Source organism: Thrips palmi, unplaced genomic scaffold, assembly GCF_012932325.1.
Source record: "Thrips palmi isolate BJ-2018 unplaced genomic scaffold, TpBJ-2018v1 HiC_scaffold_15, whole genome shotgun sequence".
Lineage (NCBI taxonomy): Eukaryota > Metazoa > Arthropoda > Insecta > Thysanoptera > Thripidae > Thrips > Thrips palmi.
The window spans coordinates 13,867,890-13,884,196 of NW_023144624.1; positions in this window are offsets into that span (position 1 = coordinate 13,867,890).

A 16,307-nucleotide genomic window follows, 5' to 3' on the forward strand; every position below is an offset into this window, starting at 1 on the left:
CCAGCAGTCCTTGCACCAGTCCGCCCTGAGCACAGGGGAAACTGTAGTTATTTATACTTTAGGTTAGGGTTCTTCTTCAAGGAGCACACGATGTTGGGGATTCAGTTCAGCACTTTTTTTTCACGTCAGTACAGGAGAAGTCTGATAGACACAGTGGGCACCGGAAAAGGAACAGACAGAATAAAACAACATGGAGGCTCCAGCAGGGTGGAGATAGTATGATCAAACTCCAGTCTACAAGTATGGGAAATTGTCACACTACAACACCCCCTCTCAATTTTACATACTCGTTATACTCGGATAATTATATTTAAGTTAATTTGGATTATAGCATAAGCCTAGATCCTCCCTGTGTTTGTAAAACAGTTCAACAGACAGTCCTTTGGTCATAATATCAGCAGTTTGTTCTTCTGTTGGCATATAGGTCACTGAAATAACATTTTTGTTATTCAAATCTTTGATGAAATTATATTTGACATCAATATGCTTCATTCTTTTGGAGTCCCAACTTTTTAAATTATGAATGCATGCCTGATTATCTTCATGCATCGGAATCGGCTGATGTAGGTCTGGCACACATAATTCGGATAACAACTGCTTCAACCACAACATTTCAGACGCACCAACAGCTAAGGCAACATACTCTGCCTCTGTGGAGGATAATGCAACCGATTGTTGCTTTCGAGTTCCCCAGGCTACTGAGTCACCGAAAACTTTGATCACATATCCAGAGACAGACCTACGATCAGGTTCGTTGGCAAAATCAGCATCTGCAAATACTCTTAATGGCGTATTTGAACTACCTCTGTACCACAAACCAAATGTGACTGTCCCCTTTAAATATCTTAAGACTCTTTTGAGACCTTTCCATTGAGTTTGTGTCGCATTTGTCTGAAATTGACTGAAAAAATTAACAGCTGCACACACATCTGGTCTGGTTGCCATACAGGCATACATCAAGCATCCTATTAGTTCTCTATACGGTTTGTCTCCGATAACACTTGGAGTTCTGGTTAAATCTCTGTCAGGTTTAATTTCTAAAGGAGTTTTAACACCATTGGGATTCATTCCTTCTGATACAAATTTATCTGCTAATTTCTTAATATAGTTCTCTTGACTGAGAAATATGCCTCCATTCACTCTGGTCACTTTAATACCTAGAAAGTAATTTATGTCTCCTAATTCTCTCATTTTAAATTCTGCCATAAGACTTCCTTTTAACTTATCCATTAGGGCCTTACAATTACTTGCTAAGATTAGATCATCTACATACATGAGTAAGTATACAACTATATTGTCTCTCAGTAAGATATATACACACTTATCAGCTGAACATTGTTTGAAACCCAAAGATTTGACATATGAATCGAATCTCAGATTCCATTCTCTTGGAGCTTGTTTAAGGCCATATAAAGTTTTCTTTAGTTTACATACCTTTTCAAAATCATCTAATTTCAATCCTTCTGGTGGCCACATATAGATTTCTTCTTTCAAGACTCCATTTAAAAAGGCATTTTTAACGTCCAGCTGACATGAGACCAAATTATTTACATTAATCAGACAGAGCAAGGCACGCACAGTAGTGAGACGGGCGACTGGAGCATAGATATTGTTTTCATCATAGTCAATGCCTTTTCTTTGAGAACACCCTTTTATCACTAGTCTAGCTTTTCTCCTAACTAGGTTGCCACTTCCATCTTCTTTCACTACCAGGACCCACCTACTTTTGATAGGGTTAACCCCAGAGGGACGGGGAACTAAAACCCAGGTTTCGTTTTCTTCCATAGCTTTGAGTTCTTCATCCACTGCAGCATACCACTCTTCTTGATCATTTCTTCCTTTTATTTCTGAAAAATCTTTGGGAACCTCATTACAATAGATCTGGGCATTCAATGCGATTTGGGATTCCGTTTGTCCCCACAGCGAATCTAACGCAAGTTCTTGAAACTCTGTTTCTACCTCACTCAAATTATCAACAAACTTAGCAACGGTGGCCAAAGTGGCATAATCATTCAAATATCTAGGTTTAATCCTTACTCTAGTGCTCCGTCTCACCACCTGTTCTGCCTCGTCTGCCCCATCTTCAGCCTCATCAAATTCTTCCAGTTGCGGTTGTTCCTCTAACTCTCCTGAAACACTAAAATCAAACACACTCTCCTCCTCCATTTCATTACCACTGTTATTTACAACATTATCATCTACTTCAGGACTTAAATCAAAAATATAATTACTAGGTACATTGAACTTAGTTCTACTTTCATCAAATTCAACACTAGTTGCTAGTACAACTTTCTTCTCATCAACCAGCCACACTCTGTAACCATTCTCATTATACCCCAGCATGATACATCTTCTACTCCGGCTGTCGAACTTACCATCTATATGTTCCTTTAGCTTGCGAGCATACCCAATGCTTCCAAACACTTTAAGTTTCGATAAGTCCGGCTTCCTGTTGTACCATAGTTCTGAGGGAACCTTGTCATTCAAAGCTCGAGTGGGGCATCTGTTCAACAAATACACAGAGGTTAGTACAGCTTCACTCCAAAAATCTCTCCTTAGGCTGCTGCCAAGCAGCATACATCTGGCTTTATCAAGAATTGATCTATTCATTCTTTCAGCTACACCATTTTGTTGCGGGGTCCCTGGGACAGTCAATTCATATTTAATACCCTTTTCTTTGAAAAACTCTTCTGTTATCTGATTGATATATTCCGATCCATTGTCACTCCTAAACACACTTATTTTTAAAGAGAAATGACTCGTGACCCTGGCTTCGTATTCTTTGAAACATGCTAGCACTTGTTCTGCATTCTTTGACTTCAAACAATATAACACAGTAAAATGAGTATAATCATCAATGAACGTTAAGATGTATTTAGTGCCATCATAAGCAACAGGTTTAATTGGTCCACACATATCTGAGTGAATCCGTTCTAGAGGCCTGGTAGCTCTCACTCTTGTTCCACTAAAGGAGCGGTTAGTATGTTTCCCAAGAACACAGGTATCACAGAAACCACTTTCATTTTTAATTTTCCCAATTCCATCGACCATTTTGCTTAGTTTGGTTAGAGACTGGACTCCAATATGCCCTAGTCTTTTATGCCATAAGTCATATTTGACAGAGAACACTGCTAGATTGTCAGGGGAATTGTTGCCAATTTCAACCCTCATTCTATATACGCCTTGTCCGCCTAAACCAACTCCAACAACATTTTCACCGTCAATGATTCTTCCCTTTCCATTTTTAAACGAAACTTCCATTCCTTCCTTTTCAAACCTGGAAATTGACAGCAGATTAAACTCTAGGTCACACACAAGCAGGACATCAGTCAATATAAATTTGAGCGACTTGCCCGACACTTGAGTAGTCCCACAAACATCACCAATTTCATGAGCTAGCATAACAACTTCTGACTTAGCCACGAGAATTCGAACTGGGGTTCCTAACCTTCTAATATTTTGTACAAGTTGTCTGTTGTTTACCATATGATTAGAAGCCCCAGAATCAAGAATGAAAACAATACAATTCGGATTAACACTGACAGCAGCGACCTCCTGACCTTCTTCCCAAAATTGCATATTGTTCAGTCTATCATCAAGCACAGATAATTTATTTTCAAATTCACTAGTTACCAGACAATGAACTACCTCATCATGGTTGTTGTTGTCGGCTGCTGTGTAAACAGCCGCCGCTGCCTTCTCGACCTTCGCCGTTCCCCGGGCTCCACGACTGCCAACCCCACCACGGCTCCACTGCTGGTTCCCGCCATTGCCGCCTCGGTTTGAATTGGAGTTGAAGCCGCCTCGGCCTTGGCTGGGGCTGAAGCCCCCTCTGCTTCGGTTGTTGTCGTAGCCGCCTCGTCCTCGGAAGTTGGAGCTGCCTCGGCCACGTCCGCGACCTCGAGAAGGACCACCATGGCCGTCGTAGGCGCCCCCTCCAGGACACCAACAGTCGTTCCAAACGTGGTTGATATTACCACAGTTGGAACATGTCGGCTGCTGCTGCCGTCGCTGATACGGATGGTACCGGTGCTGCTGCTGCTTGCTGGCGAAGGCGACGCTGGGTGTTGAGTTTGACTTGTTGGCGTTGGCAGCCCTGCTGCCTCGGCGGAGCAATTCAAACTCAGCGACATCCCGCCGAGCCTCATCCATGGACACACGAGCTGCCTTTGCCCGGATGGTCTCACGAACACTCTCGTAGGAGTCAGGCAGTGTCATGAGAAAGTTGATTATCTTCGTCAGGTTATCCATGGGATCACCCATCCCAACTAGTTCCCAAACCATTGTGTCAAATGTAACACAGTGCTTTAGGAAATCAGTTTCCTTTGGGTTGTACTTTAACTTTCGCAGCTGTTCTGCCAGCATGATGCGATGGCCAACCGAGCTTGTGGCAAATCGGTCCGACAGGGCGACCCACATGTCCAGCCCCGTCGTCCCATCCTCTTCTAAATTCATGAGAACGTTTAGGGCTAGCGAGCCCACACACCTCGTGATAAGTCCCTTGCACTTCGCGTCCTTCGCCCGCAAGTCCGCCAAGATGGCCTCCTTGCGTTCGCGCGCCTCGCCGCGGTCCGTGGCGAGGATCCGATTTTCCCGCAACAGCACTTCCAGTCCTTTTGTCACCATATTTAGAACGCCCTTCTCATCTAAAAACCTCTTCATCCTGAACTTCCACTCATTAAAGTTTTTCCCTTCGAAAACCAGTTCACGAGCAATGTCGGAATCCATTCTTTGAGCGCTAAAGTGTGCACTCTGAATTGAAGAAAATGAAAAAAAAAAACCTTTTATTCCAGTTGCTAAAATATGCAATCTGGTCTAGATGCTTGAATATGCACTCTAAGATTTATATCTCGGTTCCAGGCGCTTGAATATGCACTCTGGCCCAGGTGCTTTAATGTGCACACTGGTTACTATAATATATTAGGTTAGGTGCTTAAATGTGCACTATTTTTAAAGTCAATTGATCAGATAAAATTTTGTTTCTTAGCCCGGATGCTTAAATATGCAAGCGGGTCAATTGTTTATATTAGCAAGCTAACATGTGCTCGCTTATAATCAGTTCACAAACAATTGTCGGCACTTGTTTCACACACGTTGTATCTTCTCAGTTCTCACTATCACAGTTTCTTGAATTTAACACAAATCACTTCACTTTTTGCAGAGATCGTCCTGGGCCCATAACCTGTAGTTATTTATACTTTAGGTTAGGGTTCTTCTTCAAGGAGCACACGATGTTGAGAGATTCAGTTCAGCACTTTTATTCACGTCAGTACAGGAGAAGTCTGATAGACACAGTGACACCGGAAAAGGAACAGACAGAATAAAACAACATGGAGGCTCCAGCAGGGTGGAGATAGTATGATAAACTCCAGTCTACAAGTATGGGAAATTGTCACACTACAACAGTGAACGTGGCGCCCGACAGCGTGTCTGTCTCTCTCGCACCCCTGCGCGGCCTGCGGGACTCCCCGTGGGTGCGAGCGAGACGGAGCGACGAAAGCGCCCGGCGCGACGCCCTCATCACGGACTCGGCCTCGCGGTACAGGGACAGCCTCACGGGCGTCATCGGCGCGCGCTCGGCTTTCGGAGAGCACTACTACAACCACAACGCGAAATCCAAATCGGAAAATTCTCTCCCGCGCGTCGTTGCTTGTGGTACGCATGCGTTTAGGTGCGTCCGATTGGCATCAAGAGGCACTGTACAGAAGGCAGTTTCTTCATCACAAGAACAAGCACGCTGTGCCCATGGCTCCACACACACACACACACAACACACAAAACCACACACACACACACACACACACACACACACACACACACACACACACACACACACACACACACACACACACAGAGGCGCGTCACGTTCGAAGCGTCGTGTCATCGTCCGGCGACCACTGTCACGATATGTAAAGACCGCAGCGAGTTGTGACCTCGCCGGTCGCCACGCACGGAGTATCGATTGCGACTGCCGCTGGGACAGCGTGTGTGACACACGGCTGTGACGACGATGTGACGAGGATGTTGTCTGGCCGTGACGAGGCCGTGACAAGGAGTGGCGCCTGGCTCAAGGCCCGCTGCTCAATTTCTCCGTACGGCTGCTGCTCTGCCATTACGACGCCATTACATTCCATTATTGGCAGATACGGCGGGGCGGTGCCGCAGGCGGCGCCACAGGCCGCGGCTCCCACGCGCGGATAACGTTCTCTTCCGACAGCGCCACGTGTGTGTGTGTGTGTGTGTGTGTGTGTGTGTGAGAGAGAGAGAGAGAGAGAGTTTTTTAGTTTTTACAAGTATTTATTGGGGGGATTTAATTTACAATTAGGGCCAGGAATGAGTTAAATTTTTTGTCAATAAATTGTGCATGCGGTGTTCATGTTATTTTTTATATCAGATGTTTGTGGTGCGGTTTGTACAATTTTGTGATATATTTTTTTAAATTTAAGTTACATATCTAGATAAAAATATGGAAATATAATTTATTTTTGAAGAATAATTCAATTAAAAAAAATTTTAAAAGTTCATTTTTTTTTTCTTCTTTCTTTTCTTCTTTTTTTTGCAAGTATTCTTGGTTGCTTGTAGGATCTTCTTTTTGTTTCTGTTTTTGTTCATCTTGGGGTTTCAGTTGATTTGAAAGGTTTGGTGGAAATTCAAAGTGGTGTTGGTTAGATTGGCGTAGCTTTCTTCAATTGCCAATCTGTGCTGCAATCTTCTTTTGAAGAGCATAAGATAGTTTGGTTGAGGAGGATTTGATTTCTTGATGAGGGTCATGTAGGTCCTATAAATTGTGCTCTTTGCCAAGTTTACGAGGAAATTTGCGTATCTTGAAGCTGCAGTTGTAGAGGGAAATCCAGCAAGGGCTTGTTGGTAGTCTAATTTTTTTCCTTGATTTATGCTCTTGGTTTTTGAGGATACAAAAGTCCAGATGGGGATTGTGATTGGGCAGTTAAAGAACATGTGGGCACAATTGCCTTCCTGATTGGGGCACCAAGGACACTTTGGAGAAGGTATTATTTTCCAATCATAAAACTTCTTTGGCGTTGGTAGGGCATTGTGGAGTAATCTCCAAGAGATGTCCCCATCCCTTTTATCGGTGGGTTGAGAGTAGATGGAGATCCATGGAATCTGTTTCTCTGTCCAAGGTGTTGAGCCACTGACTTCAGGCTTGGTAAGCAGAATTTTGAGGGATTGGATGTAGTTTTGTTTCTTGGATGATGAAAAGATTTTGTCTTCTTCGCTGATCTTGTACTGGGTGATTGAATCTTGGGACTCTTGTTGCTCTTGAATTTTTTTGTTGAAGAAGTTTTTAATTTCTTGAAAATTTCTGTTGAGTCTTCTTTGGGCTGGGCTTGGTAATTGGTCTACAGGAGGCATTGTCCAATTCCCATTTGGCATGAGTTGTTGCAGATTGTTGAAGTTAAAATATTTCCAGTCTGGAAGTATTTTCAATTGTTCTTCTGAAATTATGGCACTTCCCTGGAGTGGGGTGGTGGCCAAGATTTGAGGGGAAAGTGAAGAATGGACTATTTTTGGCTTTAAGTTGAGCCATGCTGTTAATAAACTATGATAGAATGGTGAGAGATTGGCTCTTGCAATTGGGTCGAATTTCTGGTTGAAGAAATGCTGTGGAGGAATTTCACCATAGCGGGACAGGTTGTATTGGTGAAACAGATAAGTTGGCTCCTGGCTCAACAGATTTTGTTGGATGTCATAAGCTAGCTTGAGGCGTAGAGAGTGGATCCTGGCTTGAAAGTTGGTGAGTCCCACTCCACCCAAATCCATTGGGGCGAAGACAAAGTTGTGATGCAACCAATGTTTTCCTTGCCACACAAAATTGATTGATATTTTATGGACTTCATCAATAAATTCTTTTGGTGGTTCCAAAACGTTGAGAGTATGTATGAGTTGGGCTCCCGCTAATTGGTTACAAACTATTTTTCTTCCATTGTAGGATGTCATTTTGACGAACTGGGACCACTTGTTGAGGCAAGCTTTGTATTTTGATAGCAGACATTCCCAGTTTTTATCTTCCCATTGTTTTTCATTTCCAATGTACACACCCAAAAATTTCATTCCTTGGGAGTTCCACTGACAATTTAGGGGAGTTTCAGTGCGGTTTTTCCATTTTCCACAGAAAAGACCTTGTGATTTTTCTTGGTTTAGTACTGCTCCAGATTGTTGACTATAGATGTTGAAGGCTTCTGTGATTTCATTGAAATCTTGATTGCGTGTGATGAAGAAGGTGATATCATCAGCAAAGGAAGTACTTTTGATGGAGATGTTGGTTCTTGGTATTTTGTATCCTTGCAGGTTGATGAGGCAGTTTGTCATTATAAGAAATGGCTCGATTGAAATGGCATACAGTGGCCCTGCAATGGGGTCACCTTGTTTGAATCCTTTCTTGAAATCGAAGGGAGCAAGAAGTGAGGAGCCCATCTTGATGTATCCTATGGAATCAGTTAGAAGTGCTTTGATGTTGCTGCAGAACTTCGTTCCAAAACCTTGCTTCTCGAGGAGATGATAAAGGTAATTATGGGAAACTTGATTGAAAGCTGCTTTCTGGTCAAGAGAGAGAACAGCTAGTTCTGTTTGCTCAGTGTTGGAGTGATGGATGATGTTTCTAATTGTATGAAGATTTTGGTAAATAGTTCTTCTTGGTACGCAGTAGCTTTGATCGGATTGAAGTAGTGTTGAAATAACTTGAGAGATTCTTTTGCTGAAAATTCTTGAGATTATTTTATAATCAGTATTCATGAGGGATATTGGTCTCCAGTTTTTGAGGTAGAGCCTGCTTCCCTTTTTTGGTACAGGAGTGATTACAACTTTTTTCATGGACTTTGGTAGAGCTCCATTTTGCTGGAAGTTTTGCACCACTTTATGAAATAAAGTTTTCAGTTGTGTCCAGAAAAATTTGTAGAATTCTACTGGGATCCCATCTAATCCAGGTGCTCGATTGGGTTGAGCATCCTTGATAGAGTTGTAGATTTCTTCTGTAGAGATTGGTTCTTCACAAAATTGTTTTTCATTTTCAGAGAGTTTTGGTAATTTCTGGTAGAGTGGGCTCTCGGAATTTATTGGGTTCAGATCTTGATCATCAAAAGAGTTTGAGAAACTTTCTCGAACCTTTGAGAAAATTGTCTTCTTGTCTGTCACAACTTGGCCGTTTATTTCCAGCTGGGAGATTGTAGTTGAAGGTTTGGCTTGTTTTGCCATCCTTAGGAAGAATTTTGATTGAGTATTTGCTTCTTTGCATAATTGAGCTTCAAGAAAATGAAGTTTTTCTTTGGATCTGTCTTTGTACATTTTGTAGATGTCAGATTGAAACTGGATTGCAATCTGTGCATCAGTGGGAGACAGAAAATGTTTGGTATCAATGTAATCTATCTGTGTTTGTAGAAGATCAATTTTTCTTGAACTTGGCTTCTTAGAACTTTGATATGTCTTTTGGAAGCGGCACACAATTCTTCTTTCAGTTGGTCCCAGATGACTGTAATGTCACTGTTTTCTAGTTGAGATTTTTCTTCATAAAAAACTATTATGTTTTCAACAATTTTTTGGAACTGTTTACATTTTAGAAGGGTTATGTCAAATTTCCAGTAAGGTGGTTGATACTGTTCTCCAGTGGTGAATAATTTTAAGGTTACTCCAGCATGATCTGAAAACGACGGGATTATTTGGGTGTTGTTTACAAGATGTAAGTCTTTCTTCTTGATATAAATCCTGTCCAATCTTGCCATTGGATGGTTGTGCTGCAATCCTCTGTAGGTGAATTGGGTTTTGTTTCCGCTGAAGTTTCTCCATACATCAGTGAGGTCATGATGTATTAGGAGAATTTGTAGTTGATTGGCCAATGCTCTTCTTATTTCCGAACAATTTCTTCTATCTTGTTCATGGAGTGTTACATTCCAGTCACCTCCAATAATAATGCAAGATGCATCATTGATTTTTGATAAGTGGTTTTCAAGTTGGGTGATCAGCTGGTCTGTTTTCTCCTTGTTGTGTGGCATGTAGACATTTATGAGGTGGTAATCTTCTTGATTTTTCTTTATGTGGGCTGCTTGCAAGTAGCCCTCTAAAAGTATGGTATGAGAAATTAAGTCTACTTGTTGAAAATATTCTTGTGCTATGGCAATAGCTACTCCAGAATTTGACTGCACTGGAGGATTAATTAAAAATTTGAACTTTTGTAAGTTTGCCAAACTTGTGTCTTCTTTCAAATTTGTTTCTTGAAGTAGTAAAATATTGCTTGAAGTATGTTGACAAAAATCTTGAAGGCTGACTTGTTTGTGAGCACTCACTAATCCTTTGACATTGAGTGACAGAAGGGATAGCATTTTCTTTGAATTAATTTAAATAAAGTAACATTTTTGTTTATCTTGATTACTTGGTGACTAGTGCATCACTTGCACGTTTGATTCTTCTTTGTAGATTGAAATCTTGACAAATATTAGCTGCATCATTTAGTTGGACTATTAATGCACTAATATTAGTAGTATATTTTGCCGCAACTTTCAGTGTATTTACTTTTCCTCTGCACTCTGACAAGAAGGATCGGAAATCTTCTTGGCTGAGATAAGATGGCTGTTCCTTCATGTGGCTCAATAATTGGTTGACTGCTAATTGCTCCTTTGCTTTTTTGACTTTTTTCCTATCTGGCTTTCCTGCTTGGTCTGCTCCACTGCTAGAGTCATCATATTCTTCTTCATTTGTTGGGGAGTGCATTCTCTTGGCTGGTAACTTACTGATGCTTGGATCTATATCCATAACTTCAACCCGCAGAGAGTCTTGAGTTACAGAAATTTGTTCACTTATCTCAAAACCTCTGAAGTCTTGTTCATCATTTGAGCTCCCTATTGACACATCAAAGGGTGATATTTTTTGGGTTTAGTTGTGACTGCTGGTGAAGGTACAATATTTTCCGATGAAATTTCATTTTCTTCTTGTCTTCTCTCTTCTGTGGGGTTTGGTTTTGATAAGTTTTGGGGGTATAAAATTTCTCCCCAAATGCTTACTTGTTGTTGAGGTTTATCTTGAGTGATTGGTTGTTGATTGCTGGGCTGCGCAGAAAAAGTAGGCATGAAGTCTGCTGCTTCTCTTGGTTGGGGATCTTGAGGTGGGACGGAGTTAGATTGAGATGGCTTTCTTGTGTTGAAAAGTCTTGTAGCTGCTGCTGGTCGGATGAGTGGGAAATTTATGTCGTCTATTTCACGCTTCTTGCATTTGTCTATGGTGTGTCCTGGGGCATGACAGTGTGCACACACCAATTCATCTCTTTCCACATAGAGAAGGAATTTACTGCCATCACTGTTCACCATTGGTATTTTCTTTGGCGGGTCATTGTGTTCACTTGGGATCATGATGTAGATAGAGCGACGCCAGGATTTTACATGTTTGAGATCGTCATGGCCTGTGTTTACCTTTAGTCTGGAAGGTTCGGAAACAATTTTTTCCCTAAGGCTCCAATAACTTCTTTAATTCTTCATCAGGGTACTCTGGGGGGCAGTTGGAGATGGTGAATTTGGTGGCTTCGGTGACGTATCTTCTAACTGGTAAATATTCTTCGTCGATGATGATTCCACCTCCTTGGCAGATTGTGTTGACGTGTTCTTCATTGGTTAGGTACATGCATACCCGCCCGCCACTTAATCGGGTGCAATATTGAATATTGGATCCCAAGATGATGTCTGCGACTGCTCGCAAGCATTTGTCTTGCGATATTGTCTTGGCATTTTCGATGACAATGGCTAGTTTTCTTGAAGGATTGTAGTTTGTTGATGTACTTGCGTTGTTTCGGTCCACAAGTGGTCTTCTGCTACTGCTGGTGTTGTTGTTTGGGTTGGGTGCGTTCGAGGAGCGCATGTTGTCGATCGTTGCTGGTCGATGTTGGTCGGAAGGGGCTTTGGCGCCAAATCCACCGGAAAAGTGAGCGTCTCCAGAGGATGTTGAAGCACCGCGCTGGTCAAGTTCAAATTGACTTACTGAAGAGTTGGTGAAAATCTGGTTGTTGATAAATCCTGGGGTTGTTGTTGAAGAATTGGATGCTGTTCTTGGTCTGGAGAAATTTCTTGAGTCTTGAGAGGCGGCTTGGGCGTAGTTTAGTGAGATGTTGTTGTTGCCAAGCTGTTCACGGAAGGCAGCCATGACAGTTACCGGGTTGGTTGATGGATTTGTTAAAGTTGATTTATTCTTCCGGGAGGCACCAGCAAGCTGCGATTGATGTCACATCTTGTCGGTATCTTCCTTACATTTTGGTGGAACAGTGATGGTAGGCGTTCTAAAGCCTAGAAACTAGTTAAAACTAGGTAAACACGGGGAGCACACTGGCGTCGCACGTTAGCAATCGGTCTCGAGAGAGAGAGAGAGAGAGAGAGAGAGAGAGAGAGAGAGAGAGAGAGAGAGAGAGAGACATAAGGGCCTTGTCGCGGGGCTTCCCCTCTGCCTCACCACTGCAGCTAATTACCTTGCCCTGGAGGGCCAAGGTCCCGAAAGATCGGCCAGGTCGAAGGAGCGGAAGGACTTCCCTCTGGGAATCGGAGACGCGATCGGGAGTCCTTCTGTGAGTGAGAGCGCCTTTCAATTTTTTTCGCCCGGTCGACCGTCGCGGTGGCGGTGGCCCGCCTCCACTTACGAGCCGCACTGCCTGCCCCACGGCGTCAGTGTAGTCGCCCGGCGTGTCCGCGGCCGCGCGTCGCCGCGCCTGTCCGACGCCCTGCAGTGGAGTGACGGGTGCAGCGCGACGACTCACTCACTGCATCTCTCACTCGCGGTGCGTCCCGTGAGGGAGAGAGAGACAGAGCGTCGAGTGTGCAGCCCAGGCAAACGCGGTTGCCCAGTGGTCCGAAAGCCACACGTCCATTCGCACTCCAGGCTCTTCCTCGATACGAATCTGAAAAACGCCCCGCCACCGACACTTGCTTATTCATATCGGGGTTGGCGCGTCCGGGCGGGGCGGCGCGTCGTGACCCCGGTTGGGCGTAACTTTCGATCGTGCCGCCGAGTCGTTGATGCCGCCGGCGAGAAGCTCTCTCGCGCACTGCGAAGCCAGTCGAAGCCAGTCGAAGCCCAGCCCCTCGCAGGCCGAGGTAGAAAGTATATAAAAACGGCTCCCTGTTAAACGGCCACACGAAACGCAGCGGGGGATCGACCGCCGTTTTTGCGCGCGTCCGATTTTACTCCAATTGTTCCTGTTGTACAACGACGGCAGAGCGCGCCAGAGCCGCCACCGGGTCTCGAACCCGCGACGCCGGGGCCGCCAGCCGGCCTCGCAAGCGACTGAGCCACGACCTCCAGTCTGATTAGAAGCGCTCTAAACGGCGGCGATGATCGCAATGAAAGCCTGTCCACCGCAGTGCGCCGCAGTGGCGTGCGCCGTCGCTGCCCCTTCGCCAATCACGCTGCGCTCCTCCCCGCAATCAAGAGCACGATCTTGATGTGTAGCGACGGAGCCCGATATTCCTCGCGGAGATGCAGCCTGCTTCGCGTCCTTGGCCGAGTCCGCCGCCTGCTCTATAAACCAGAGAGGAGAGAACGAGACTCCCATTGGTCTGCGTGCTCCTCGTCGCCAAGCAAACACAGGCCGATTCCGCACAGCGTCTCTCTCTCTCTCTCTCTCTCTCTCTCTCTCTCTCTCTCTCTCTCTCTCTCTCTCTCTCTCTCTCTCTCTCTCTCTCTCGCACCCACACGGGACTACGGGACGCCCCATGAGTGCGAGAGAGACGGAGCGCTTCCGTAATCCGGGCCGCCGATTGGCCGAGCGGCCGGCTTACATAAATAAAGGCGCTAATGTGCGTGCAGTGTGCGTGCGCGCAGGCCATTCGGGCCGCTCGGGCCGTGCGGGACGAGGACCGAATTTTGATCGATTTGGCGTCGAATACCGGGCGGGGCAGTCCGCGTCGCTCTGTCTCTCTCGCTCCGCTTCGGGGCAACTGGGAGAGAGACAGAGCGGCGGGAGCTACCCCGTAATTACTTCCTCTGCGGGGCTAAGAGACGCCACCGCCACGCCCAGCCCTCGGCCCAGCCTCACTCCGTCTCGCGAAGGGGACATTACGAACCAGGGTCTGTGGAGGTTTGCACCAAAAAACGACATGCTTCCGTACCTTGCCAACGGCCAACCGACTGGACAGCAAACACCGCGACGGCGTTTGAAAACAGAGTCATTTGAGGTCTCGCCGTTTACCGGCTAAGCGCGCCTCAAGTCGCCGGTTTGCTGCTGCTGCTGCCAGGTTCCGCTTGTTGTCTCCCTCGTTTTTGCTGCTCGTCCGGCCGAAAGTGAGACGAAAGGTGCATGAGTGGGCGGCCGTTATCACCCCATCCATCAGCAGCAACGGCCCGACGACCCGGTGTCGACGGGATGTTTTACCCCCCGGCTGCCCTTACCCCCGGTACACTGTGCCTAGGCATGTTTTACCCCCCGGTAAATTGTGCCTAGGCACATTTTACCCCCCACCCTCGAGGGTAGGGGGTACAATGTGCCTAGGCATGTTTTACCCCCCGGTAAAATGTGCCTAGGCACGTTTTACCCCCCCGGTAAAATGTGCCTAGGCATGTTTTACCCCCCACCCTCAAGGGTAGGGGTACAATGTGCCTAGGCATGTTTTACCCCCCGGTAAAATGTGCCTAGGCACGTTTTACCCCCCACCCTCGAGGGTAGGGGGTACAATGTGCCTAGGCATGTTTTACCCCTCACCCTTTGTCACCGAGCTGTGTGACACAGCCGAGACGAAACTTAAGTGCTGACCCGACCAATAAATGACTGTTAAACCCGTTGACATCAGCTCTGCGGCAAACAGGTGATGGATTCCGAGAGTCGTCGCTCTGTCTTTCCCCCACTAAGAGCGCCCAGACTGCGAGAGACGCGGAGCGCCCGAGGTAAAACGTGCCTAGGCACATTTTACCGGGGGGTAAAACATGCCTAGGCACACTGTACCCCCTACCCTCGAGAATGGGGGGTAAAAACATGCCTAGGCACATTTTACCGGGGGGGTAAAACATGCCTAGGCACATTGTACCCCCTACCCTCGAGGGTGGGGGGTAAAACATGCCTAGGCACATTTTACCGGGGGGGTAAAACGTGCCTAGGCACATATTACCGGGGGGGTAAAACATGCCTAGGCACATTGTACCCCCTACCCTCGAGGGTGGGGGGTAAAACATGCCTAGGCACATTTTACCGGGGGGTAAAACATGCCTAGGTATGATGTACCGGGGGTAAAAAGCTCCAGGGGGGTATAACATACCGGTTACCCCGGCCCCGCCCCGCCCCGCCCCGCCCCGCCCCGCCCCGCCCCGCCCCGCCCCGCCGACCGGCAGGCTATTAGCAGACATTACGCGCGCACGTGGAGGACCAGCAATATGCTTTCTGCCAATAGCAAAAAAAATATTTCAAAAAGGGAAAAATTTTAAAAATTTTTGGTTCGCTTTTGGCAGGGTACGAGTTGCACAGCCGCGAGGACCGCGATAAGCGAGCACGTCCAAATTAGGCGGACAAAACGCGGCGCCTGTTGCAAGCCGTCACATACATGCAGCTCTCTCTCTCTCTCTCTCTCTCTCTCTCTCTCTCTCTCTCTCTCTCTCTCTCTCTCTCTCTCTCTCTCTCTCTCTCTCTCTCTCTCTCCCCTCTCCCGATGGCCATGACCGCCTCCTCAATCCGCTGATTTGCTTGGTTCAAGTCGCCTTAATTACCATTAACACGGCCTTTCTCCGACGGAGCGGGCGACGCGGGCGAAGCGACCAGGAGATCGTGGCTTATGGTTATTCAAACGGCGCCAAGCGACAGGGCTTCTCAAAAAAACAACACACGCGGCCATTGTACCCAAATCGGGATCTTGAATAATATTTCGGTCGTGATTCTGGATCAACAACAACAATTCCCGGTGAACCTGTTGTCATCCAACGCAGACGCTTCATAATTTATGACCAATTGAAATCGAAAGCCGAGAGAGATTCCATCTGTCCTTTGCTGCTCGTCCCATGATTAATCTCCAGCAACGTGTGCTTCGCTGCGCCGCGGTTCGGTTCAGGTTCCAGCAGGACATGCCTGGAGCCATGCCGGGCTGGGACCTCTCTGGGGCGAGCCCCGGCCAAGGCCCAGGCCGGACACATGTGCATGCGGACGCACGCGGAAGACGGATTTGGTTCCGTCTGAATCGAAAATCGATACCCGATGGCCGGTCCACCTGTTGGTGTTGTTGCTGTCCTCAAAGGTTGTTGTTGTTTTTGCCGGAGAGTAATGGCTGTCCGGCGGGGATGCGCGAGGGGACATTTCTCAGCGGGGACAGTCACGAATGGCGACGCGAGGCGAAAGTGGT